The sequence below is a fragment of the Carcharodon carcharias genome (genome assembly GCF_017639515.1).
Source record: "Carcharodon carcharias isolate sCarCar2 chromosome 35 unlocalized genomic scaffold, sCarCar2.pri SUPER_35_unloc_2, whole genome shotgun sequence".
In the NCBI taxonomy this organism is placed as follows: domain Eukaryota; kingdom Metazoa; phylum Chordata; class Chondrichthyes; order Lamniformes; family Lamnidae; genus Carcharodon; species Carcharodon carcharias.
The window spans coordinates 1,658,267-1,683,585 of record NW_024470712.1 but is presented as its reverse complement, the minus strand read 5'-3'; the positions used below and the strand labels follow the sequence as shown (position 1 = coordinate 1,683,585).

The following is a 25,319-nucleotide window of genomic DNA, read 5'->3' as shown; positions in this document are numbered from 1 at the left end:
CTCTCTCTCTCCCTCTGTCTCTCTCTCTCCCTCTGTCTCTCTGTCCCCCTGCTCTCTCTCCCTCTGTCTCTCTCTCTTCTATCCCTCTCTCTCTCTCTATCCCTCTCTCTCTCCTCATCCCTCTGTCCTCTCTCTCTATCCCTCTGTCTCTCTCTATCCCTCTGTCTCTCTCTATCCCTCTCTCCCTCTTCTCTCCCTCTGTCTCTCCCTCTGTCTCCTCCCCCTCTGTCTCTCCCTCTGTCCTCTCCTCTGTCTCCTCCGTCTTCTCTCCCTCTGTCTCTCCCTCTGTCTCTCCCTCTGTCTCTCCCTCTGTCTCTCCCTCTGTCTCTCCCTCTGTCTCTCCCCTCTTCTCTCCCGCTGTCTCTCCCCTGTCTCCCGCTTTCTCTCCCGCTGTCTCTCCCGCTGTCCTCTCCCGCTGTCTCTCCCCGCTGTCTCTCCGCTGTCTCTCCCGCTGTCTCTCCCCGCTGTCTCTCCCGCTGTCTCTCCCCGCTGTCCTTCTCTCTTGGTCTCTCTCTGTGTCTCTCTCTGTGTCTCTCTCTGTGTCCTCTCTCTGTGGTCTCCTCTGTGTCTCTCTCTGTGTCCTCCCCCCTTCCCTCTCTGTGTCTCTCTCTATCCCTCTGTCTCTCTCTATCCCTCTGTCTCTCCCTCTGTCTCTCCCCTCTGTCTCTCCCTCTGTCTCTCCCTCTGTCTCTCCCTCTGTCTCTCCCGCTGTCTCTCCCGCTGTCTCCCGCTGTCTCTCCCCCTGTCTCTCCCGCTGTCCTCTCCCGCTGTCTCTCTTCCCGCTGTCTCTCCCGATGTCTCTCCCCGCTGTCTCCTCTCCCGCTGTCTCTCCCCGCTGTCTCTCCCGCTGTCTCTCTCTGTGTCCTCTCTCTGTGTCTCTCTCTGTGTCTCTCTCTGTGTCTCTCTCTGTGTCCCTCTCTCTGTGTCTCTCTCTGTGTCTCTCTCTATCCCTCTGTCCTCTCTATCCCTCTGTCTCTCCCTCTGTCTCTCCCTCTGTCTCACCCTCTTCCTCTGTCCCTCTCCCGCTGTTCTCTCCCTCTGTCTCTCCCTCTGTCTCTCCCGCTGTCAGCTCCTCTCCGCTGTCTCTCCCGCTGTCTCTCCCCCTGTCTCTCCGCTGTCTCTCCCGCTGTCTCCCCGCTGTCTCTCTCTCTCTGTGTGTCTCTCTCTCTGTGTGCTCCTCTCTGTGTCTCTCTCTATCTGTGTCTCTCTCTCTCTGTGTTCTCCTCTCTCTCTCTGTCTCTCTCTCTCTCTGTCTCTCTCTCTCTCTGTCTCTCTCTCTCTCTGTCTCTCTCTCTCTGTGTCTCTCTCTCTCTGTGTCTCTCTCTCTCTGTGTCTCTCTCTCTCCCTCTGTCTCTCTCTCCCTCTGTCTCTCTCTCCCTCTGTCTCTCTCTCCCTCTGTCTCTCTCTCTCTCTGTCTCTCTCTCTCTCTGTCTCTTGCATGCTCTCACTATCTCCTCACGTTCGCTTCATCCACAGTTGACCGGATTGTGGGTCTGGACCAAGTCTCGGGATGAGTGAGATGACCTTCGGCTCCTCCTACAAGACCAAGAAAGGAATGTTCCGGACCGTGGCCAGCTTACAAGAGTCACTGGCCAAACTGATGGCCACTCTCCGAAACACCAAAACCCAAACTTCGTCCGCAGTATCACCCTAACCACGAGAAAAGGTGAGCAACGGGAGGGGATTGGATTTTGTCCGTGTGGTGTAGGTACACCCACGGCGCTGTTAGGAGGAGTTCCAGGATTTTGTCCGTGTGGTGTAGTACACCCACGGCGCTGTTAGGAGGAGTTCCAGGATTTTGTCCATGTGTGTAGGTACAACCCACAGCCTGTTAGGGAGGGAGTTCCAGGATTTTGTCCCTGTGGTGTAGGTACACCCACATGCTGTTAGGGAGGAGTTCCAGAGTTTGACCCAGCGACAGTGAAGAAACGGCCGATATATTTCCAAGTCAGATGTGAGTGGCTTGGAGGGGAACTTCCAGTGATTGTGTTCCCCATGTGTCTGCTGCCCTTGTCCTTCTAGATGGTAGTGGTCGTGGGTTTGGAACGCACTGTCGAAGGAGCCTTGGTGAGTTGCTGCAGTGCATCTTGTAGATGTACACACGCTGCTGCTACTGTGCATCGTGGTGGAGGGAGTGAATATTTGTGGATGGGGGGGCCGATCAAGCGGGCTGCTTTGTCCTGGACGGTGTTGAGCTGCTCGAGTGTTTGTGGAGCTGCAACTCATCCAGGCAAGTGGGAGTATCCCATCACACTCCTGGCTTTATAACTAGGAGCACAGAGGACAACAGCAAAGTGGGTTGATGAGGGATAAATATTGCGCCCCGTGTGCTGCTTCCAGTAATGATCGTGAAAACTTTTAACGATAGGAGAGGGCAGACAAGGCCCTCGCTTAACGTCTCATCCTGAAAGATGCCCTCCGACAGTGCAGCACTCCCCTCAGACTGACACGGCGCGGGGGAGTGTCGGCCTGGATGTGGAGCTCAGTAAGAGGAACAGAGAGAGAGAGAGAGTGTTTGGGTGGTGATAAGACATCGGCGATGGTGGGACTTGGCTTTGCATTGGGGTACAGGGCTGCCTTGGTGGTGATGTGTGCGGGTTTTTGAGGGAAAGGGGGAGGAGCTGAGGCCCTTTGTCGTGCTAGTCCTCACCTCTTCTCCCCTCTCTCTCTCTCTCTTTTGACTCCCACTGCCCCACCCCACCCCCTTACGCAGGCTGGGAAGCTGGAGCCTCACCTGGTCCTGGATCAGCTGCGGTGTAATGGTTTGTTCTGGAAGGCATACGCATCTGCCGACAGGGATTCCCGAATCGGATTGTCTTCCAGGATTCCGCCAGAGGTGAGCCGATGAAGGGCAGCGGTGGGATTGTTCAAAACACAGAGTACAAGAGCAGGGAGGTTGTGTTGAGCTGGTATAAGACACAGGTTGAGGGAGCGGGTAAATAAAGCAGACATATCCTGGCTATATTAATAGGGGCAGAGAGTACAAGAGCAGCGATGGTGTGTTGAGCTGGTATAAGACACAGTTGTGAGAGCGGGTAATAAGCAGACAGTATCCTGGGCTTATTAATAGGGCAGAGAGTACAAGAGGCATGGAGGGTGTGTTGAGCTGGTATAAGACACAGACTGAGAGAGAGTGGGTAATAAAGGAGACAGAACCTGGGCTTTATTAATTAGGGCAGAAGAGTACAAGAGGCAGGGAGGGTGTGTTGACTGGTGATAAGACACAGACTGAGAGAGAGCGGGTAATAAAGGAGACAGTATCCTGGGCTTTATTAATAAGGGGCAGAGAGTACAAGAGCAGGGAGGGGTGTGTTGAGCTGGTATAAGACACAGACTGAGAGAGAGCGGGTAATGATAGGAGAACAGTATCCTGGGCTTTATTAATAGGGGCAGAGCGTACAAGAGCAGGGAGGGTGTGTTGGAGCTGGTATAAGACACAGGTTCAGCCTCAGCTGAGTATTGTGTCCATTTTTCTGGGCTCCGCACTTTAGGAAGGATGTGAGGGGGTTGGAGAGAGCGTGGAAAAGATCGACAATCGTTCCAGGGATAAGGAACTTCAGTTCACGGGAGAGATTGGAAAAGTTGGGACTTTTCTCCTGGAGCACAGATGGTCGAGAGAGATTCAATCGAGTGTTCAAAACTGTGATGGGTCCGGAACACAGTGGAGAGGAGAAACTGTTCCCATTGGCGGAAGGATGGAGAACCATAGGGGACACAGATGTCTTCCCCTGCAGCACCACGGTTCGAGACAGGCTGGTTCTGGATAACCACCTGCATCCCTACGGATCACTGAGAGCGATCAACACTCGGCCCAGCGAGACACCCGGGTCAACTCACTCCCACAATCGCTGAACGTTCACGGTACAGACTGAGGTCAATCGGGCTCTCTGAATGTGCTGTTCACCCAGTCCCACTGCCCCCCGCAGCCTTCTCCCCATTACCCTGCCCACTCTCCTCTCTCGAGAGCGACCCCATTCCCTCTCGTCCGCCTCGATTGACCCTGTCTCCCCCACACTCTCAGACAGTGCGTTCCAGATCCTAACCACTCAATTGACCCTGTCTCCCCCACACTCTCAGACAGTGCATTCCAGACCCTAACCACTCGATTGACCCTGTCTCCCCCACACTCTCAGACAGTGCTTTCCAGATCCTAACCACTCGATTGACCCTGTCTCCCCCACACTCTCAGACAGTGCGTTCCAGACCCTAACCACTCGATTGACCCTGTCTCCACCACACTCTCACACAGTGCATTCCAGATCCTAAACACTCGATTGACCCTTTCTCCACCTCACTCTCAGACAGTGCATTCCAGATCCTAACCACTCGATTGACCCTGTCCTCCCCCACACTCTCAGACAGTGCATTCTAGATCAAACCACTCGATTGACCCTGTCTCCACTACACTCTCAGGCAGCGCATTCCAGAACCTAACCACTCGATTGACCCTGTCTCACCGACACTCTCAGACAGTACATTCCAGACCCTAACCACTTGATTGACCCTGTCTCCACCACACTCTCAGACAGTGCTATCCAGATCCTAACCACTCGATTGAACCTGTCTCCCCCACACTCTCAGACAGTGCATTCCAGACCCTAACCACTCGATTGACCCTGTCTCCCCCACACTCTCAGGCAGTGCATTCCAACCCTAACCACTCGATTGACCCAGTCTCCCCCACACTCTCAGACAGTGCATTCCAGACCCTAACCACTCATTGACCCTGTCTCCCCCACACTCTCAGACAGTGCGTTCCAGATCCTAACCACTCGATTGACCCTGTCTCCCCCACACTCTCAGACAGTGCGTTCCAGATCCTAACCACTCGATTGACCCTGTCTCCCTCACACTCTCAGACAGTGCGTTCCAGACCCTAAACACTCGATTGATCCTGTCTCCCCACACTCTCAGACAGTGCGTTCCAGACCCTAACCACTCGATTGACCCTGTCTCCCCCCCACACTCTCAGACAGTGCGTTCCAGACCCTAACCGCTCACTGGTGAAAAAATTTTCTTCTCCTGTCCCCAATCCCCTTCAATCTGTGTCCCCTCTGGTTCTCCATCCTTCCGCCAATGGGAACAGTTTCTCCCTCTCCACCCTGTCCTGGACCCCTCACGTTTTGAGCACCTCGATCGAATCCCCTCTCGACCTTCTCTTCTCCAAGGAGAACAGTCCCAACTTCCCCAACAAACCGTCTCTCTCCCAGTGTCGCCTGGCCCCACCCTGTCTCGCCTTCCCCCCCCCCGACTTCACCCCTCCCTCTGCACCGCTCTGTGTCTCTGCGCATCACCCACCCCACCCCCCCCCCTCCTCCTCTACTATCTAACACTCTCCTCTCCTCTCTCTCAGGTACGAGATCCTCACTCCCAACGCCATTCCGAAGGGATTCATGGATGGAAAGCAAGCCTGTGAACTGATGGTGAGCGGTGTCCACCGCACCCCCACCCCCAACCACCCCCAACCACCCCCAGTCCCCCAGGCCTGTCTGTGGGAATCTGGCCACACACACACACACACACACACGGGTGGGGTGGGGGGGTGGTGGAGGGCTGCTGCTCGATTGGAGAGGGAGTGGGAGGGTTACTGAGTGACGCTCAGAGGCTGGTGGGGAATGCTGGGAGACGTGGAGTCTCGGGGGGCAGACAGACAGCGGGTCGGAGGGAGACTGAGGGGTTCGGGTAAGACCTCCTCCTATTATAATGGTACTCTCACTCAGTCTCCTCTTCGCCTCCGTCCTTCTCCCCCCCCCCCCCCCCCCCCCCCCCCCGTCCCCTCTCCCTCCCTCTGCACCCCCCCCCCCCCCCCCCGGCTGGCCGTCTCCCTCTTCCTCTCCACCTCCCTCTGCCCCCGGGCCAGCCCCCGTGCCCACTCTTTCTCTCGATCGCTCATGCCCTCGCTCCCTCGCTCTCCAGCTCGCCGCTCTCTCTCACTCACTCGCTCACAACCTCTCGCTTCCTCCTGGCCCTCTCACTCACTCACTATCTCCATGTCTCGCTCCCTCCCCCCCCTCGCGCTCCCTGCCCCCTCGTGCTCCCTCGTGCTCCCTCGCGCTCCCTCGCTCCCTCCCTCGCCCTCTGTCATGCTCCTCGCTCCCTCGCTCCCTCCCCCTCACTCTCCCTCCTTCCCTCCCTCCCTTGCGCTCCCTCCTTCCCTCCCTCCCGCGCTCCCACCCTCCCTCCCTCCCTCCCTCCTTCCTCCCTCCCTCGCGCTCCCTCCTTCCCTCCCTCCCGCGCTCCCTCCTTCCCTCCCCTCCCTCGCGCTCCCTCCCTTCCCCTCCTCCCCGCGCTCCCTCCTTCCCTCCCTCCCTCGCGCTCCCTCCTTCCTCCCTCGCGCTCCCTCCCTCCCTCGCGCTCCCTTCCCTCCCTCGCGCTCCCCTCCCTCCCTCGCGCTCCCTCCCTCCCTCGCGCTCCCTCCTCCTCGCGCTCCCTCCCTCCCTCGCGCTCCCTCCCTCGCGCTCCCTCCTCCCTCCTCCGCTCCCTCCCTCCCTCGCGCTCCCTCCCTCGCGCTCCCTCCCTCCCTCGCGCTCCCTCACGCTCCCGTTCGCTCCCTACCTTGCGCTCCTCGCTCCCTCCCGCCCTCGCGCTCCCTCGCTCCCTCCCTCGCGCTCCCTCCCTCGCGCTCCTTCGCTCCCACCCCTCACTTCCCTCCTTTCGCTCCCTCTGCGGCTCCCTCGCACTCCCTCTCCACCTCACTCTCACTCACTCACTCCACACTCTCTCTCTCTTTCAGATCCAAGCTCTCCGAGCTCGACTACAACCTCTTCCGATCGGACAGAGCAAGGTCTTTTTCCGGCAGAGTGCTCGCTCACCTCGAGGAGGAACGTGACCTCAAAATCACCGACATCATCATCCTCTTCCAGGCAGCTGCTCGTGGCTACCTCGCTCGCAAGTATGCCTCCTGTCTTGGTCCCCTATCGAGGGGAGGGAGGGGGGGATTAACCCTCTCACCCCACCTCTCCCCCATTTACACTCAGACACCGGGCAGCCTGTTCCCCTATCGGAGGGAGGGGGGGGAGTAACCCAGTGCTCCGTACTCAGACCAGCGAGTGACCTCTCTCTAACTTTGTCACAGGGCCTTCAACAAGAGGCAGCAGCAGCTCAGTGCCCTCAAGGTGCTGCAGAGGAACTGTGTCGCCTATCTGAAACTGCGCTACTGGCAGTGGTGGCGTCTCTTCACCAAGGTGAGTGTCCCTCCCTCACCCCTCACCCTCCCTATCTCTGTAACCTCCTCCAGCCCCTACAATTCTCATCATCCTGTCAAATCCCTCCCTCGCCCCCTCCCTCCCTATCTCTGTAACCTCCTCCAGCCCCCACAATTCTCATCCTCCTGTTCAAAGCCCTCCCTCCGCCCCCTCCCTCCCCTATCTCTGTACTCATCCTCCAGCCCCCACAATTCTCATCCTCCTGTTCAAATCCCTCCCTCACCCCCCTCCCTTCCCTTCCTATCTCTGCAACCGACCTACAACCCTTGGAGATCTCTGCGCTCCTCCGATTCCGGCCTCTCGAGTATCTCCCGATTCCCATCGCTCCACCATTGGCGGCCGGGCCTTCAGCTGCCTGGGAGGGAGCCTAAGCTCTGGAATTTCCCCCCCTTAAAACCCTCCACCCCTCTGTCTCTCTCTGTCTGTCTGTGTCTGTCTGTCTCTCTCTCTCTGTCTGTCTGGCTCTCTCTCTGTCTGTCTGGCTCTCTCTCTGTCTGTCTGGCTCTCTGTCTGTCTGGCTCTCTCTCTCTGTCTGTCTGGCTCTCTCTGTCTGTCGCGCGCTCTCTCTCTCTGTCTGTCGCGCGCTCTCTCTCTGTCTGTCGCGCGCTCTCTCTCTGTCTGTCGCGCGCTCTCTCTCTGTCTGTCGCGCGCTCTCTCTCTCTGTCTGTCGCGCGCTCTCTCTCTCTGTCTGTCGCGCGCTCTCTCTCTCTGTCTGTCGCGCGCTCTCTCTCTCTGTCTGTCGCGCGCTCTCTCTCTCTGTCTGTCGCGCGCTCTCTCTCTCTGTCTGTCGCGCGCTCTCTCTCTCTGTCTGTCGCGCGCTCTCTCTGTCTGTCGCGCGCTCTCTCTCTCTGTCTGTCGCGCGCTCTCTCTCTGTCTGTCGCGCGCTCTCTCTCTGTCTGTCGCGCGCTCTCTCTCTGTCTGTCGCGCGCTCTCTCTCTGTCTGTCGCGCGCTCTCTCTCTGTCTGTCGCGCGCTCTCTCTCTGTCTGTCGCGCGCTCTCATCTCTGTCTGTCGCGCGCTCTCTCTCTGTCTGTCGCGCGCTCTCTCTCTGTCTGTCGCGCGCTCTCTCTCTGTCTGTCGCGCTCTCTCTGTCTGTCTGTCGCGCTCTCTCTCTCTCTGTCTGTCTGGCGCGCGCTCTCTCTCTCTGTCTGTCTGGCGCGCGCTCTCTCTCTCTGTCTGTCTGGCGCGCGCTCTCTCTCTCTGTCTGTCTGGCGCGCGCTCTCTCTCTCTGTCTGTCTGGCGCGCGCTCTCTCTCTCTGTCTGTCTGGCGCGCGCTCTCTCTCTCTGTCTGTCTGGCGCGCGCTCTCTCTCTCTGTCTGTCTGGCGCGCGCTCTCTCTCTCTGTCTGTCTGGCGCGCGCTCTCTCTCTCTGTCTGTCTGGCGCGCGCTCTCTCTCTCTGTCTGTCTGGCGCGCGCTCTCTCTCTCTGTCTGTCTGGCGCGCGCTCTCTCTCTCTGTCTGTCTGGCGCGCGCTCTCTCTCTCTGTCTGTCTGGCGCGCGCTCTCTCTCTCTGTCTGTCTGGCGCGCGCTCTCTCTCTCTGGTCTGTCTGGCGCGCGCTCTCTCTCTCTGTCTGTCTGGCGCGCGCTCTCTCTCTCTGTCTGTATGGCGCGCGCTCTCTCTCTCTGTCTGTCTGGCGCGCGCTCTCTCTCTCTGTCTGTCTGGCGCGCGCTCTCTCTCTCTGTCTGTCTGGCGCGCGCTCTCTCTCTCTGTCTGTCTGGCGCGCGCTCTCTCTCTCTGTCTGTCTGGCGCGCGCTCTCTCTCTCTGTCTGTCTGGGCGCGCGCTCTCTCTCTCTGTCTGTCTGGCGCGCGCTCTCTCTCTCTGTCTGTCTGGCGCGCGCTCTCTCTCTCTGTCTGTCTGGCGCGCGCTCTCTCTCTCTGTCTGTCTGGCGCGCGCTCTCTCTCTCTGTCTGTCTGGCGCGCGCTCTCTCTCTCTGTCTGTCTGGCGCGCGCTCTCTCTCTCTGTCTGTCTGGCGCGCGCTCTCTCTCTCGGTCTGTCTGGCGCGCGCTCTCTCTCTCTCGGTCTGTCTGGCGCGCGCTCTCTCTCTCTGTCTGTCTGGCGCGCGCTCTCTCTCTCTGTCTGTCTGGCGCGCGCTCTCTCTCTCTGTCTGTCTGGCGCGCGCTCTCTCTCTCTGTCTGTCTGGCGCGCGCTCTCTCTCTCTGTCTGTCTGGCGCGCGCTCTCTCTCTCTGTCTGTCTGGCGCGCGCTCTCTCACTCTGTCTGTCTGGCGCGCGCTCTCTCTCTCTGTCTGTCTGGCGCGCGCTCTCTCTCTCTGTCTGTCTGGCGCGCGCTCTCTCTCTCTGTCTGTCTGGCGCGCAGCTCTCTCTCTCTGTCTGTCTGGCGCGCGCTCTCTCTCTCTGTCTGTCTGGCGCGCGCTCTCTCTCTCTGTCTGTCTGGCGCGCGCTCTCTCTCTCTGTCTGTCTGGCGCGCGCTCTCTCTCTCTGTCTGTCTGGCGCGCGCTCTCTCTCTCTGTCTGTCTGGCGCGCGCTCTCTCTCTCTGTCTGTCTGGCGCGCGCTCTCTCTCTCTGTCTGTCTGGCGCGCGCTCTCTCTCTCTGTCTGTCTGGCGCGCGCTTCTCTCTCTCTGTCTGTCAGGCGCGCGCTCTCTCTCTCTGTCTGTCTGGCGCGCGCTCTCTCTCTCTGTCTGTCTGGCGCGCGCTCTCTCTCTCTGTCTGTCTGGCGCGCGCTCTCTCTCTCTGTCTGTCTGCGCGCGCTCTCTCTCTGTCTGTCTGGCGCGCGCTCGCTCTCTCTCTCTCTCTCTCTCCCTCTGTCTGGCGCGCGCTCGCTCTCTCTCTCTCTCTCCCCCTCTGTCTGGCGCGCGCGCTCTCTCTCTCTCTCTCCCCCTCTGTCTGGCGCGCGCTCGCTCTCTCTGTCTCTCTCTCTCTCTCCCCCTCTGTCTGGCGCGCTCTGTCTGGCGCTTTCCTCTCTCTCTCCCCCTCTGTCTGGCGCTTTCTCTCTCTCTCTCTCTCTCTCTCTCCCTCTGTCTGGCGCTTTCTCTCTCTCTCTCTCTCTCTCCCTCTGTCTGGCGCTTTCTCTCTCTCTCTCTCTCTCCCTCTGTCTGGCGCTTGCTCTCTCTCTCTCTCTCTCTCCCTCTGTCTGGCGCTTGCTCTCTCTCTCTCTCTGGCGCTTTCTCTCTCTCTGTCTGACGCTTTCTCTCTCTCTCTGTCTGGCGCTTTCTCTCTCTCTCTGTCTGGCGCTTTCTCTCTCTCTGTGGTGCTTCTCTCTCTCTCTCTCTCTCTCTGTCTGGCGCTTTCTCTCTCTCTCTCTCTCTCTCTCTCTCTCTGTCTGGCGCTTTCTCTCTCTCTCTCTCTCTCTCTCTCTCTCTATCTGGTGCTCTCTGTCTGGCGCTCTCGCGCGCTCTCCTTTCAGACTCCATACCACCTCCGTCTCTGACCGAGCTTTGAGTCGCCTGCCCCCATTCCCTCCCCGCGTGACTTCGGGTCAAACTCTGCTCGATTGTCGTTCCAGTAAAAGGTCCCCACGGCCCTTCACGGGGTTAAAGGCGCTACACCAATGCCAGGTGTGTGTGTGTGCGCTGGGGGTTAGAAATGCACATTCCGTCAGCCTGGAGGTACCAGGCTCCGGTTTCCCACCTTCCTCACTAAGCCCAGCTGGGGACTGACGGCAGTCTCACTACCACGCCCCCCCCCAACCCGGCCCCAGACCACACCTTGTTGACCCCCTCGTGCTCTGTCTGGCAGGTGAAGCCGCTTCTTCCAGGTGACCCGCCAGGACGAGGAGATCCAGGCCAAGGATGAAGAGCTGCTGAGAGTCAAGGAGAAGCAGCTCAAGGCTGAGGTAGACCTGACGGAGCTGGGCCGCAAGCACCAGCAGGTGAGGCTGGGGGGAGGACAGGCCCATTGTCTCTGAGTGGCTAAACCCCCGTGCTGTATCTGTCCTGGGAGTGTTTGATGGGGACAGTGTAGAGGGAGATTTACTCTGTATCTAACCCTGTGCTGTACCTGTCCTGGGAGTGTTTGATGGAGACAGTATAGAGGGAGATTTACTCTGTATCTAACCCCGTGCTGTACCTGTCCTGGAGTGTTTGATGGGGACGGTGTAGAGGGAGATTTACTCTGTATCTAACCCCGTGCTGTACCTGTCCTGGGAGTGTTTGATGGGGACAGTGTAGAGGAGATTTACTCTGTATCTAACTCCGTGCTGTACCTGTCCCTGGGAGTGTTTGATGGAGACAGTATAGAGGGAGATTTACTCTGTATCTAACCCCGTGCTGTCTCTGTCCTGGGAGTGTTTGATGGGGATGGTGTAGAGGGAGCTTTACTCTGTATCTAAACCCGTGCTGTACCTGTCCTGGGAGTGTTTGATGGGGACGGTGTAGAGGGAGATTTACTCTGTATCTAACCCCGTGCTGTACCTGTCCTGGGAGTGTTTGATGGGGATGGTGTAGAGGGAGCTTTACTCTGTATCTAACCCCGTGCTGTACCTGTCCTGGGAGTGTTTGATGGGGACAGTGTAGAGGGAGATTTACTCTATATCTAACCCCGTGCTGTACCTGTCCTGGGAGTGTTTGATGGGGACAGTGTAGAGGGAGATTTACTCTATATCTAACCCCGTGCTGTACCTGTCCTGGCAGTGTTTGATGGGGACGGTGTAGAGGGAGCTTTACTCTGTATCTAACCCCGTGCTGTACCTGTCCTGGGAGTGTTTGATGGGGACAGTGTAGAGGGAGCTTTACTCTGTATCTAACCCCGTGCTGTACCTGACCTGGGAGTGTTTGATGGGGACAGTGTAGAGGGAGATTTACTCTATATTCTAACCCCGTGCTGTACCTTTCCTGGGAGTGTTTGATGGGGACGGTGTAGAGGGAGATTTACTCTGTATCTAACCCCGTGCTGTACCTGTCCTGGGAGTGTTTGATGGGGACGGTGTAGGGGGAGCTTTACTCTGTATCTAACCCCGTGCTGTATCTGCCCTGGGAGTGTTTGATGGGGACGGTGTAGGGGGAGCTTTACTCTGTATCTAACCCCGTGCTGTACCTGTCCTGGGAGAGTTTGATGGGGACAGTGTAGAGGGAGATTTACTCTGTATCTAACCCCGTGCTGTACCTGTCCTGGGAGTGTTTGATGGGGACGGTGTAGAGGGAGATTTACTCTGTATCTAACCCCGTGCTGTACCTGTCCTGGGGAGTGTTTGATGGGGACAGTGTAGAGGGAGCTTTACTCTGTATCTAAACCCTTGTTGTAAATATCCTGGGATTGTTTGATGGGGACTGCGTAGAGGGAAATTTACTCAGTATCTAACCCCATGCTATACGTCTCCTGGGAGTGTTGATGGGGACAGTGTAGAGGGGAGCTTTACTCTGTATCTAACCCCGTGCTGTACCTGTCCTGGGAGTGTTTGATGGGGACAGTGTAGAGGGAGATTTACTCTGTATCTAACCCCGTGCTGTACCTGTCCTGGGAGTGTTTGATGGGGACAGTGTGGAGGGAGATTTACTCTGTATCTAACCCCGTGCTGTACCTGTCCTGGGAGTGTTTGATGGGGACAGTGTAGAGGGAGCTTTACTCTGTATCTAACCCCGTGCTGTACCTGTCCTGTGAGTGTTTGATGGGGACAGTGTAGAGGGAGATTTACTCTGTATCTAACCCCGTGCTGTACCTGTCCTGGGAGTGTTTGATGGGGACAGTGAAGAGGGAGATTTACTCTGTATCTAACCCCGTGCTGTACCTGTCCTGGGAGTGTTTGATGGGGGACAGTGTAGAGGGAGATTTGCTCTGTATCTAACCCCGTGCTGTACCTGTCCTGGGAGTGTTTGATGGGGACAGTGTAGAGGGAGCTTTACTCTGTATCTAACCCCGTGCTGTACCTGTCCTGGGAGTGTTTGATATTGAAAGTGTAGAGGGAGATTTACTCTGTATCTAACCCCGTGCTGTACCTGTCCTGGGAGTGTTTGATGGGGACAGTGTAGAGGGAGATTTACTCTGTATCTAACCCCGTGCTGTACCTGTCCTGGGTGTGTTTGATATTGAAAGTGTAGAGGGAGATTTACTCTGTATCTCACCCCGTGCTGTACCTGTCCTGGGAGTGTTTGATGGGGACAGTGTAGAGGGAGATTTACTCTGTATCTAACCCCGTGCTGTACCTATCCTGGGAGTGTTTGATGGGGACAGTGTAGAGGGAGCTTTACTCTGTATCTAACCCTGTGCTGTACCTGTCCTGGGAGTGTTTGATGGGGACAGTGTAGAGGGAGATTTACTCTGTATCTAACCCCGTGCTGTACCTGTCCTGGGAGTGTTTGATGGGGACAGTGTAGAGGGAGATTTACTCTGTATCTAACCCCATGCTGTACCTGTCCTGGGAGTGTTTGATGGGGACAGTGTAGAGGGAGCTTTACTCTGTATCTAACCCTGTGCTGTACCTGTCCTGAGAGTGTTTGATGGGGACGGTGTAGAAGATTTATTCTATCTATCTGACCCTTCCTGCAGCTTCTGGAGGAGAAGAACATCCTGGCGGAGCAGTTACAAGCGGAGACGGAGCTGTTTGCGGAAGCGGAGGAGATGAGGGCCCGGCTGGCCAGCAAGAAGCAGGAGCTGGAGGAGATCCTGCACGACCTGGAGTCCAGGGTGGAGGAAGAGGAGGAACGCAACCAGCAGCTGCAGAACGAGAAGCGCAAGATGCAGCAACATGTACAGGTGGGATGGCAAAGCCTTCCCCCCACCTCGCACCATCGCCGGGATACCCCCCTCTCCCTCACAGTGTCGTCCCGCATTGTCCCCCACTCTCTCGGCCGCTCGGTGCCCCCGCTCTCGCTCTCTCTCGGCCGCTCGGTGCCCCCGCTCTCGCTCTCTCTCGGCCGCTCAGTGCCCCCGCTCTCTCTCTCTCTCTTGGCTGCTCGGTGCCCCCGCTCTCTCTCTCTCTGGGCCGCTCGGCGCCCCTGCTCTCTCCCTCTTGGCCGCTCGGCGCCCCCGCTCTCTCACTATCGGCCATTCGGCGCCCCCGCTCTCTCTCTCGGCCGCTCTCTTGGTGGCCCAGCTCTCTCTCTCTCGGCTGCTTGGCGCCCCCGCCCCCTCTCTCTTGGCCGCTCGGTGCCATCACCCTCTCCCTCTTGGCTGCTCGGTGCCCCCGCAACTCTCTCTCCCTCTCGGCGCCCCCGCTCTCTCCCTCTCGGCGCCCCCGCTCTCTCCCTCTCGGCGCCCCCGCTCTCTCCCTCTCGGCGCCCCCGCTCTCTCCCTCTCGGCGCCCCCGCTCTCTCCCTCTCGGCGCCCCCGCTCTCTCCCTCTCGGCGCCCCCGCTCTCTCCCTCTCGGCGCCCCCGCTCTCTCCCTCTCGGCGCCCCCGCTCTCTCCCCTCTCGCGCCCCCGCTCTCTCACCCCTCGGCGCCCCCGCTCTCTCCCCCTCGGCGCCCCCGCTCTCTCCCCCTCGGCGCCCCCGCTCTCTCTCCCCCTCGGCGCCCCCGCTCTCTCCCCCTCGGCGCCCCCCGCTCTCTCCCCCTCGGCGCCCCCGCTCTCTCCCCCTCGGCGCCCCCGCTCTCTCCCCCTCGGCGCCCCCGCTCTCTCCCCCTCGGCGCCCCCGCTCTCTCCCCCTCGGCGCCCCCGCTCTCTCCCCCCTCGGCGCCCCCCGCTCTCATCCCCCTCGGCGCCCCCGCTCTCTCCCCCTCGGCGCCCCCGCTCTCTCCCCCTCGGCGCCCCCGCTCTCTCCCCCTCGGCGCCCCCGCTCTCTCCCCCTCGGCGCCCCCGCTCTCTCCCCCTCGGCGCCCCCGCTCTCTCCCCTCGGCGCCCCCCGCTCTCTCTCCCCTCGGCGCCCCCCGCTCTCTCCCCCTCGGCGCCCCCGCTCTCTCCCCCTCGGCGCCCCCGCTCTCTCCCCCTCGGCGCCCCCGCTCTCTCCCCCTCGCGCCCCCGCTCTCTCCCCCTCGGCGCCCCCGCTCTCTCCCCCTCGGCGCCCCCGCTCTCTCCCCCTCGGCGCCCCCGCTCTCTCCCCCTCGGCGCCCCCGCTCTCTCCCCCTCGGCGCCCCCGCTCTCTCCCCCTCGGCGCCCCCGCTCTCTCCCCCTCGGCGCCCCCCGCTCTCTCCCCCTCGGCGCCCCCGCTCTCTCCCCCTCGGCGCCCCCGCTCTCTCCCCCTCGGCGCCCCCCGCTCTCTCCCCCTCGGCGCCCCCGCTCTCTCCCCCTCGGCGCCCCCGCTCTCTCCCCCTCGGCGCCCCCGCTCTCTCCCCCTCGGCGCCCCCGCTCTCTCCCCCTCGGCGCCCCCGCTCTCTCCCCCTCGGCGCCCCCGCTCTCTCCCCCTCGGCGCCCCCGCTCTCTCCCCCCTCGGCGCCCCCGCTCTCTCCCCCTCGGCGCCCCCGCTCTCTCCCCCTCGGCGCCCCCGCTCTCTCCCCCTCGGCGCCCCCGCTCTCTCTCTCTCTCTCTCTCTCAGCCGCTCGGCGCTCCCGCTCTCTCTCCCTCTCTCTCTCTCTCTCTCGGCCGCTCGGCGCTCCCGCTCTCTCTCCCTCTCTCTCTCTCTCTCTCGGCCGCTCGGCGCCCCCGCTCTCTCTCCCTCTCTCTCTCTCCCTCTCTCTCTCTCTCTCTCTCGGCCGCTCGGCGCCCCCGCTCTCTCTCTCTCAGCCGCTCGGCGCCCCCCCTCTCTCTCTCTCTCTCTCTCTCTCTCGGCCGCTCAGCGCCCCCGCTCTCTCTCCCTCTCTCTCTCTCTCTCTCGGCCGCTCGCGCCCCCCGCTCTCTCTCCCTCTCTCTCTCTCCCTCTCTCTCTCTCTCTCTCTCGGCCGCTCGGCGCCCCCGCTCTCTCTCTCTCTCTGCCGCTCGGCGCCCCCGCTCTCTCTCTCTCTCTCTCTCTCTCTCGGCCGCTCGGCGCCCCCGCTCTCTCTCTCTCTCTCTCTCTCTCGGCCGCTCGGCGCTCCCGCTCTCTCTCCCTCTCTCTCTCTCTCTCGGCCGCTCGGCGCCCCCGCTCTCTCTCCCTCTCTCTCTCTCCCTCTCTCTCTCTCTCGGCCGCTCGGCGCCCCCACTCTCTCTCTCTCTGCCGCTCGGTGCCCCCGCTCTCTCCCTCTCGGCGCCCCCGCTCTCTCCCTCTCCGCGCCCCCTCTCTCTCTCTTTCTCGGCCGCTCGGCGCCCCGGCTATCTCTCTCTCTCGGCCGCTCGGCGCCCCCGCTATCTCTCTCTCTCGGCCGCTCGGCGCCCCCGCTATCTCTCTCTCTCGGCCGGTCGGCACCCCCGCTCTCTCTCTCTCGGCCGCTCGGCGCCCCCGCTCTCTCTCTCTCTCGGCCGCTCGGCGCCCCCGCTCTCTCTCTCTCTCTCGGCCGCTCGGCGCCCCCGCTCTCTCTCTCTCTCTCTCTCTCTCGGCCGCTCGGCGCCCCCGCTCTCTCTCTCTCTCTCTCTCTCTCTCGGCCGCTCGGTGCCCCCGCTCTCTCTCTCTCTCGGCCGCTCGGTGCCCCCGCTCTCTCTCTCTCGGCCGCTCGGTGCCCCCGCTCTCTCCATCTCGGCGCCCCTGCTCTCTCCCTCTCGGCGCCCCTGCTCTCTCCCTCTCGGCGCCCCCGCTCTCTCCCTCTCGGCGCCCCCGCTCTCTCTCTTTCTCGGCCGCTCGGTGCCCCTGCTCTCTCCCTCTCGGCGCCCCTGCTCTCTCCCTCTCGGCGCCCCCGCTCTCTCCCTCTCGGCGCCCCCGCTCTCTCCCTCTCGGCGCCCCCGCTATCTCTCTCTCTCTCGGCCCGCTCGGCGCCCCCGCTCTCTCTCTCTCGGCCGCTCGGCACCCCCGCTCTCTCTCTCTCTCGGCCGTTCGGCGCCCCGCTCTCTCTTTCTTTCTCGGCCGCTCGGCGCCCCCGCTCTCTCTCTCTCTCTCGGCCGCTCGGCGCCCCCGCTCTCTCTCTCTCTCTCTCTCTCTCTCGGCCGCTCGGCGCCCCCGCTCTCTCTCTCTCTCTCTCTCTCTCGGCCGCTCGGTGCCCCCGCTCTCTCTCTCTCTCGGCCGCTCGGTGCCCCCGCTCTCTCTCTCTCGGCCGCTCGGTGCCCCCGCTCTCTCCCTCTCGGCGCCCCCGCTCTCTCCCTCTCGGCGCCCCCGCTCTCTCCCTCTCGGCGCCCCCGCTCTCTCTCTTTCTCGGCCGCTCGGCGCCCCGCTCTCTCTCTCTCTCGGCCGCTCGGCGCCCCGCTCTCTCTCTTTCTCGGCCGCTCGGCGCCCCCGCTCTCTCTCTCTCTCTCGGCCGCTCGGCGCCCCCGCTCTCTCTCTCTCTCGGCTGCTCGGTGCCCCCGCTCTCTCTCTCGGCCGCTCGGCGCCCCCGCTCTCTCTCTTTCTCGGCCGCTTGGTGACCCCGCTCTCTCTTTCTCTCTCGGCCACTCGGCGCCCCGGCTCTCTCTCTCTCTCTCTCGGCCGCTCGGTGTCCCCGCTCTCTCTCTTTCTCGGCCGCTCGGTGCCCCCGCTCTCTCTCACTCTCCCGGCCACTCGGCGCCCCCGCTCTCTCTCTCTCTCTCTCTCTCGGCCGCTCGTGCCCCCGCTCTCTCTCTTTCTCGGCCGCTCGGTGCCCCCGCTCTCTCTCTCTCGGCCGCTCGGCGACCCGCTCTCTCTCTCTCGGCCGCTCGGCGCCCCCGCTCTCTCTCTCTCTCTCTCTCTCAGCCTTTCGGCGCCCCCGCCGTCTCTCTCTCGGCGCTCGGTGCCCCCGCTCTCTCTCTCTCGGCCGCTCGGCACCCCACCTCTCTCTCTGCCGCTCGGTGCCCCCGCTCTGTCTGTCTCTCTCTCTCAGCCGCTCGGCGCCCCCGCTCTCTCTCTCTCCTCTCTCGGCCGCTCGGCGCCCCCGCTCTCTCTCTCTCCTCTCGGCCGCTCGGCGCCCCCGCTCTCTCCCTCTCAGTGCCCCCGCTCTCTCTCTCTCTCGGCCGCTCGGCGCCCCCGCTCTCTCTCGGCCGCTCGGCGCCCCCGCCCTCTCTCTCTCTCGGCCGCTCGGCACCCCCGCGCTCTCTCTCCTCTCCGCCGCCCCCCACCTCTCCCTGGGTCAGTCCGGGCCCTGGTTTGACACCTCATCGCTCTGACCCCCTCTCTCACCTTCACCACCAGGATATCGAGGAGCAGCTGGAGGAGGAGGAGGCCGCCCGGCAGAAGCTGCAGCTTGAGAAGGTGACCACTGAGGGGAAGCTGAAGAAGATGGAGGAAGACATTTTCGTCCTGGAGGACCAGAACTCCAAACTCATGAAGGTGACGGCCCTGCGCCTGCAAAGCTGAGAGTTACAGCTCTGAACGGGCGGGGGAGGGGGCAGGGGCAGAGGGAGCTGGGGGTACATGTGTGTGTAAATCATAGCAGGTGGCAGGACAGACTGGGAGAGAGCGGGTAATAAAGCAGACAGTATCCTGGGCTTTATTAATAGGGGCAGAGAGTACAAGAGCAGGGAGGGTGTGTTGAGCTGGTATAAGACACAGGATGAGAGAGCGGGTAATAAAGCAGACAGTATCCTGGGCTTTATTAATAGGGGCAGAGAGTACAAGAGCAGGGAGGGTGTGTTGAGCTGGTATAAGACACAGGGTGAGAGAGCGGGTAATAAAGCAGACAGTATCCTGGGCTTTATTAATAGGGGCAGAGAGTACAAGAGCAGGGAGGGTGTGTTGAGCTGGTATAAGACACAGGTTGAGAGAGAGCGGGTAATAAAGCAGACAGTATCCTGGGCTTTATTAATAGGGGCAGCGAGTACAAGAGCAGGGAGGGTGTGTTGAGCTGGGATGGTAGGTGTCCCCTTGGTTTCCCCACTCCTCCAGCCAGGCTAAACCTACCCCCTGCCCCCCCCCGCCCCGCTCTCCCTTTGCAGGAACGCAAGCTGCTGGAAGAGCGAGCCTCGGAGGCTACCTCGCAGGTCTTGGAGGAAGAAGAGAAGGTGAAGAACCTCTCGAAGATGAAGAACAAGCACGAAGCCATCATCGCCGACCTGGAGGGTGAGCGCTGCCGTTCGCTTCCCTGAGGCCGTTCGGCCCCTCTCGAGCCTGCTGCCCCGCCCCCACCCCCCCCAAACCCCACCCCTGCCTGATCTTCTCCCTCGATTCTGCTCTCCCTCCGAGGGTCTCTTCCATCTCTCCCCCCGCCCCCCACTGTCTCCCAGTGGACTCGCCAGCCGAGCGTTCGTGGGTCTCTGGGGGCGGATTGGTCCCAGAGACTTTCCCCTCGTCTCGGTCCGAAATCCCAGAGTCCGTGATCTCTCCCCCCCGCCCCACCCCCCCCCTCCCGTTCTAGACTCTCCTGCGGGGTAGGTCGGAGGGGGAGGGGAACCAGCCTCTCAGCATCGAGCCTGTCAAACCCACCCGTTTCCCGAATCAAAACGCCTCTTGTTCTGCTAAACTCCGGAGAACATCGGCCTCGTCCCACTCGATGTCTCACAGGACAGCTCCCTCCCTCCCTCCCTCCCTCCCTTCCTACCGCTCGCCCGGGGATCGTTCTCGTCAACCTCAGTACTGGCACCGGGGGGAGTGTAGGCCTGGATTATGGATCTCAAATCCTAGAGTATATACATCTCCCTCTGACAGTGCAGCACTCCCTCAGCACTGACCCCCTGACAGTGCAGCACTCCCTCAGTACTGACCCTCCGACAGTGCAGCACTCCCTCAGTACTGACCCTCCGACAGTGCAGCACTCCCTCAGTACTGACCCTCTGACAGTGCAGCATTCCCTCAATACTGACCCTCTGACAGTGCAGCACTCCCTCAGTACTGACCCTCTGACAGTGCAGCCCTCCCACAGTACTGACCCTCTGACAGTGCGGCACTCCCTCAGTACTGACTCCCCGACAGTGCAGCACTCCCTCAGTACTGAACCTCTGACAGTTCAGCAGTCCCTCAGTGCTGACACTCTGAAAGTGCAGCACTCCCTCAGTACTGACCCTCCGACAGTGCTGCACTCCCTCAGTACTGACCCTCTGACAGTGCTGCACTCCCTCAGTACTGACCCTCTGACAGTGCGGCACGCCCTCAGTACTGACCCTCTGACAGTGCAGCACTCCCTCAGTACTGACCCTCTGACAGTGCGGCACTCCCTCAGTACTGACCCCCTGACAGTGCAGCACTCCCTCAGTACTGACCCTCTGACAGTGCGGCACTCCCTCAGTACTGACCCTCTGACAGTGCGGCACTCCCTCAGTACTGACCCCCTGACAGTGCAGCACTCCCTCAGTACTGACCCTCTGACAGTACAGCACTCCCTCAGTACTGACCCTCCGACAGTGCAGCACTCCCTCAGTACTGACCCCCTGACAGTGCAGCACTCCCTCAGTACTGACCCCCTGACAGTGCAGCACTCCCTCAGTACTGGCACCGGGGGGGGAGGGGGTGGGGGAGCAGGAGCTGGGACTCGGGTGGGGGCTGCGGGAGGGTCAGAGTGCGTCTGCCTGATACCCTGGGACGCGTTCAGGGCCCTGTTGTGCTGACTGTGCTGATGGCTGCTCCTTGTGACCCCCCCCCCCCACCCTTCACCTCACTGTGCGCAGAGCGTTTGAAGAAGGAGGAGAAGGGTCGGCAGGAGATTGAGAAAGTGAAGCGGAAGCTGGAAGGTGAATCGACAGATTTCCAGGAGCAGGTCGCTGAGTTACAGCAGCAGATCGAGGAGCTGAAACAGCAGCTGCTGAGGAAGGAGGAGGAACTACAGGCAGCTCTGGGCAGGTAAAGCCGGGACAGGAGGGGTGGCCAGGGCCAATCCAGCAGCACCAAACACAGGCAGTGTTCTTACTCAATGTTCTCCCTCCCTCCCTCCCTCCCGCTGGCCCTCCCTCCCTCCCGCTGGCCCTCCTTCCCTCCCTCCCTCCCGCTGTCCCTCCCTCCCTCCCTCCCTCCCGCTGTCCCTGCCTCCCTCCCTCCCTCCCGCTGTCCCTGCCTCCCTCCCTCCCTCCCGCTGTCCCTCCCTCCCTCCCTCTCTCCTGCTGGCCCTCCCTCCCTCCCTCCCTCCCGCTGTCCCTCCCTCCCTCCCTCCCGCTGTCCCTCCCTCCCTCCCTCCCGCTGTCCCTCCCTCCCTCCCGCTGTCCCTGCCTCCCTCCCTCCCTCCCGCTGTCCCTCCCTCCCTCCCCGCTGGCCCTCCCTCCCTCCCTCCCGCTGGCCCTCCTTCCCTCCCTCCCTCCCGCTGTCCGTCCCTCCCTCCCTCCCTCCCGCTGTCCCTGCCTCCCTCCCTCCCTCCCGCTGTCCCTCCCTCCCTCCCTCCCTCCCGCTGTCCCTCCCTCCCTCCCTCTCTCCCGCTGGCCCTCCCTCCCTCCCTCCCTCCCGCTGTCCCTCCCTCCCTCTCTCCTGCTGGCCCTCCCTCCCTCCCTCCCTCCCGCTGTCCCTCCCTCCCTTCCCTCCCGCTGTCCCTCCCTCCCTCCCTCCCTCCCTCCCTTGCGCTGTACCTCCCTCCCTCCCTCCCTCGCTGTTCCTCCCTCCCTCGCTGTTCCTCCCTCCCTCGCTGTTCCTCCCTCCCTCGCTGTTCCTCCCTCCCTCGCTGTTCCTCCCCCTCGCGCTGTTCCTCCCCCTCGCGCTGTTCCTCCCCCTCGCGCTGTTCCTCCCCCTCGCGCTGTTCCTCCCCCTCGCGCTGTTCCTCCCCCTCGCGCTGTTCCTCCCCCTCGCGCTGTTCCTCCCCCTCGCGCTGTTCCTCCCCCTCGCGCTGTTCCTCCCCCTCGCGCTGTTCCTCCCCCTCGCGCTGTTCCTCCCCCTCGCGCTGTTCCTCCCCCCTCGCGCTGTTCCTCCCCCTCGCGCTGTTCCTCCCCCTCGCGCTGTTCCTCCCCCTCGCGCTGTTCCTCCCCCCTCGCGCTGTTCCTCCCCCTCGCGCTGTTCCTCCCCCTCGCGCTGTTCCTCCCCCTCGCGCTGTTCCTCCCCCTCGCGCTGTTCCTCCCCCTCGCGCTGTTCCTCCCCCTCGCGCTGTTCCTCCCCCTCGCGCTGTTCCTCCCCCTCGCGCTGTTCCTCCCCCTCGCGCTGTTCCTCCCCCTCGCGCTGTTCCTCCCCCTCGCGCTGTTCCTCCCCTCGCGCTGTTCCTCCCCCTCGCGCTGTTCCTCCCCCCTCGCGCTGTTCCTCCCCTCGCGCTGTTCCTCCCCCTCGCGCTGTTCCTCCCCCTCGCGCTGTTCCTCCCCCTCGCGCTGTTCCTCCCCCTCGCGCTGTTCCTCCCCCTCGCGCTGTTCCTCCCCCTCGCGCTGTCCTCCCCCTCGCGCTGTCCCTCCCCCTCGCGCTGTCCCTCCCCCTCGCGCTGGTCCCTCCCCCTCGCGCTGTCCCTCCCCCTCGCGCTGTCCCTCCCCCTCGCGCTGTCCCTCCCCCTCGCGCTGTCCCTCCCCCTCGCGCTGTCCCTCCCCCTCGCGCTGTCCCTCCCCCTCGCGCTGTCCCTCCCCCTCGCGCTGTCCCTCCCTCCCTCGCGCTGTCCCTCCCTCCCTCGCGCTGTCCCTCCCCCTCGCGCTGTCCCTCCCCCTCGCGCTGTCCCTCCCCCTCGCGCTGTCCCTCCCTCCCTCGCGCTGTCCCTCCCTCCCTCGCGCTGTCCCTCCCTCCCTCGCGCTGTCCCTCCCCCTCGCGCTGTCCCTCCCTCCCTCGCGCTGTCCCTCCCTCCCTCGCGCTGTCCCTCCCTCCCTCGCGCTGTCCCTCCCTCCCTCCGCGCTGTCCCTCCCTCCCTCGCGCTGTCCCTCCCTCCCTCGCGCTGTCCCTCCCTCCCTCGCGCTGTCCCTCCCTCCCTCGCGCTGTCCCTCCCTCCCTCGCGCTGTCCCTCCCCTCGCGCTGTCCCTCCCCCTCGCGCTGTCCCTCCCCCTCCCTCCCGCTGTCCCTCCCTCCCTCCCGCTGTCCCTCCCCCCCTCTCTCTCTCTCCCCCAGGATCGACGATGAGGCGTCCCAGCGGAACTGTTCCCTCAAAGCGGTGCGGGAGCTGCAGGCGCAGGTGGCCGAGCTCCAGGAGGACCTGGAGGCCGAGCGGGCCGTGCGCAACAAGGCCGACAAGCAGCGGCGGGACCTGAGCGAGGAGCTGGAGGCCCTCAAAACCGAGCTGGAGGACACCCTCGACACCACAGCCGCCCAACAGGAACTGAGGTGAGGGGGAAGGCGGTGGAGGGAGGGGGTGGGTGGGTGGGTGGTGGGGTCGGGGAGGGAGGGGGGGGGAAGAAAGGCGGAGGTGGACCCTCCCTCCAGACCGAGGAGGACCTGGCTCACCGCAGCCCCTCGGCTGGCCTCTCTCTCTCTCTCTCTCTCTCTTTCTCTCTCTCCCTCTCTTGCAGGACCAAGCGGGAGCAGGAGGTGTCGGAGTTGAAGAGGGCGCTGGACGAAGACGGCAAGTCGCATGAAGCCCAGATACAGGACATGAGGCAGAGGCACGCGCAGGCGCTGGAGGAGCTGTCGGAGCAGCTGGAGCAGGCCAGGAGGGTGAGTGTGGGGCGCAGGGACCCCTCGGGACCTCACCCACTCCGGCACAGGCAGACCTGTCCCCCAGTGTTATACAGCGACAGACCCGTCCCCAGAAGTGCTGTCCCCCAGTGTTATACAGTGACAGACCTGTCCCCACCAGTACTGTACCCCAGTGTTATACAGCGACAGACCCGTCCCCACCAGTACTGTCCCCCAGTGTTATACAGCGACAGACCCGTCCCCAGAAGTGCTGTCCCCCAGTGTTATACAGTGACAGACCTGTCCCCACCAGTACTGTACCCCAGTGTTATACAGCGACAGACCCGTCCCCACCAGTACTGTCCCCCAGTGTTATACAGCGACAGACCCGTCCCCAGAAGTGCTGTCCCCCAGTGTTATACAGTGACAGACCTGTCCCCACCAGTACTGTACCCCAGTGTTATACAGTGACAGACCTGTCCCCACCAGTACTGTACCCCAGTGTTATACAGCGACAGACCCGTCCCCACCAGTACTGTCCCCCAGTGTTATACAGCGACAGACCCGTCCCCAGAAGTGCTGTCCCCCAGTGTTATACAGTGACAGACCTGTCCCCACCAGTACTGTACCCCAGTGTTATACAGTGACAGACCTGTCCCCACCAGTACTGTACGCCAGTGTTATACAGCGACAGACCCGTCCCCACCAGTACTGTACCCCAGTGTTATACAGCGACAGACCCGTCCCCACCAGTACCGTACCCCAGTGTTATACAGTGACAGACCCGTCCCCACCAGTACCGTACCCCAGTGTTATACAGCGACAGACCCGTCCCCACCAGTACTGTACCCCAGTGTTATACAGTGACAGACCCGTCCCCACCAGTACTGTACCACAGGGTTATACAGTGACAGACCCGTCCCCACCAGTACTGTACCCCAGTGTTATACAGTGACAGACCCGTCCCCACCAGTACTGTACCCCAGTGTTATACAGTGACAGACCCGTCCCCACCAGTACTGTACCCCAGTGTTATACAGTGACAGACCCGTCCCCACCAGTACTGTACCCCAGTGTTATACAGCGACAGACCCGTCCCCATCAGTACTGTACCCCAGTGTTATACAGTGACAGACCCGTCCCCACCAGTACTGTATCCCAGTGTTATACACTGACAGACCCGTCCACACCAGTACTGTACCCCAGTATTGCACAGTGACAGACCCGTCCCCACCAGTACTGTATCCCAGTGTTATACACTGACAGACCCGTCCACACCAGTACTGTACCCCAGTGTTAAACAGTGACAGACCCGTCCCCACCAGTACTGTACCCCAGCGTTATACAGTGACAGACCCGTCCCCACCAGTACTGTACCCCAGTGTTATACACTGACAGACCCGTCCCCACCAGTACTGTACCCCAGTGTTATACAGTGACAGACCCGTCCCCAGAAGTGCTGTCCCCCAGTGTTATACACTGACAGACCCGTCCTCCACCAGAACTGTACCCCAGTGTTATACAGCGACAGACCCGTCCTCACCAGTATTCAACCCCAGTGTTATACAGTGACAGACCCGTCCCCACCAGTACTGTACCCCAGTGTTATACAATGACAGACCTGTCCCCACCAGTACTGTACCCCAGTGTTATACAGTGACAGACCCGTCCCCACCAGTACTGTACCCCAGTGTTATACAGTGACAGACCCGTCCCCACCAGTACTGTACCCCAGTGTTATACAGTGACAGACCCGTCCCCACCAGTACTGTACCCCAGTGTTATACAGTGACAGACCCATCCCCACCAGTACTGTTCCTGCGCGTGCTCTCTCCTCCCCATCCCCCCCAACTCCCTCCCCCCTTTGTCACTCTGTCCCCCCCCCCTCTCTCTCTCTCTCTGTCCCC

The 25,319-nt window shown here is 62.0% G+C and overlaps 1 pseudogene; it reads left to right on the top strand.

Moving 5' to 3' along the window:
- Positions 1 to 25,319, top strand: part of LOC121274203 — a 109,000-nt pseudogene that overhangs the window by 3,899 nt on the left and 79,782 nt on the right.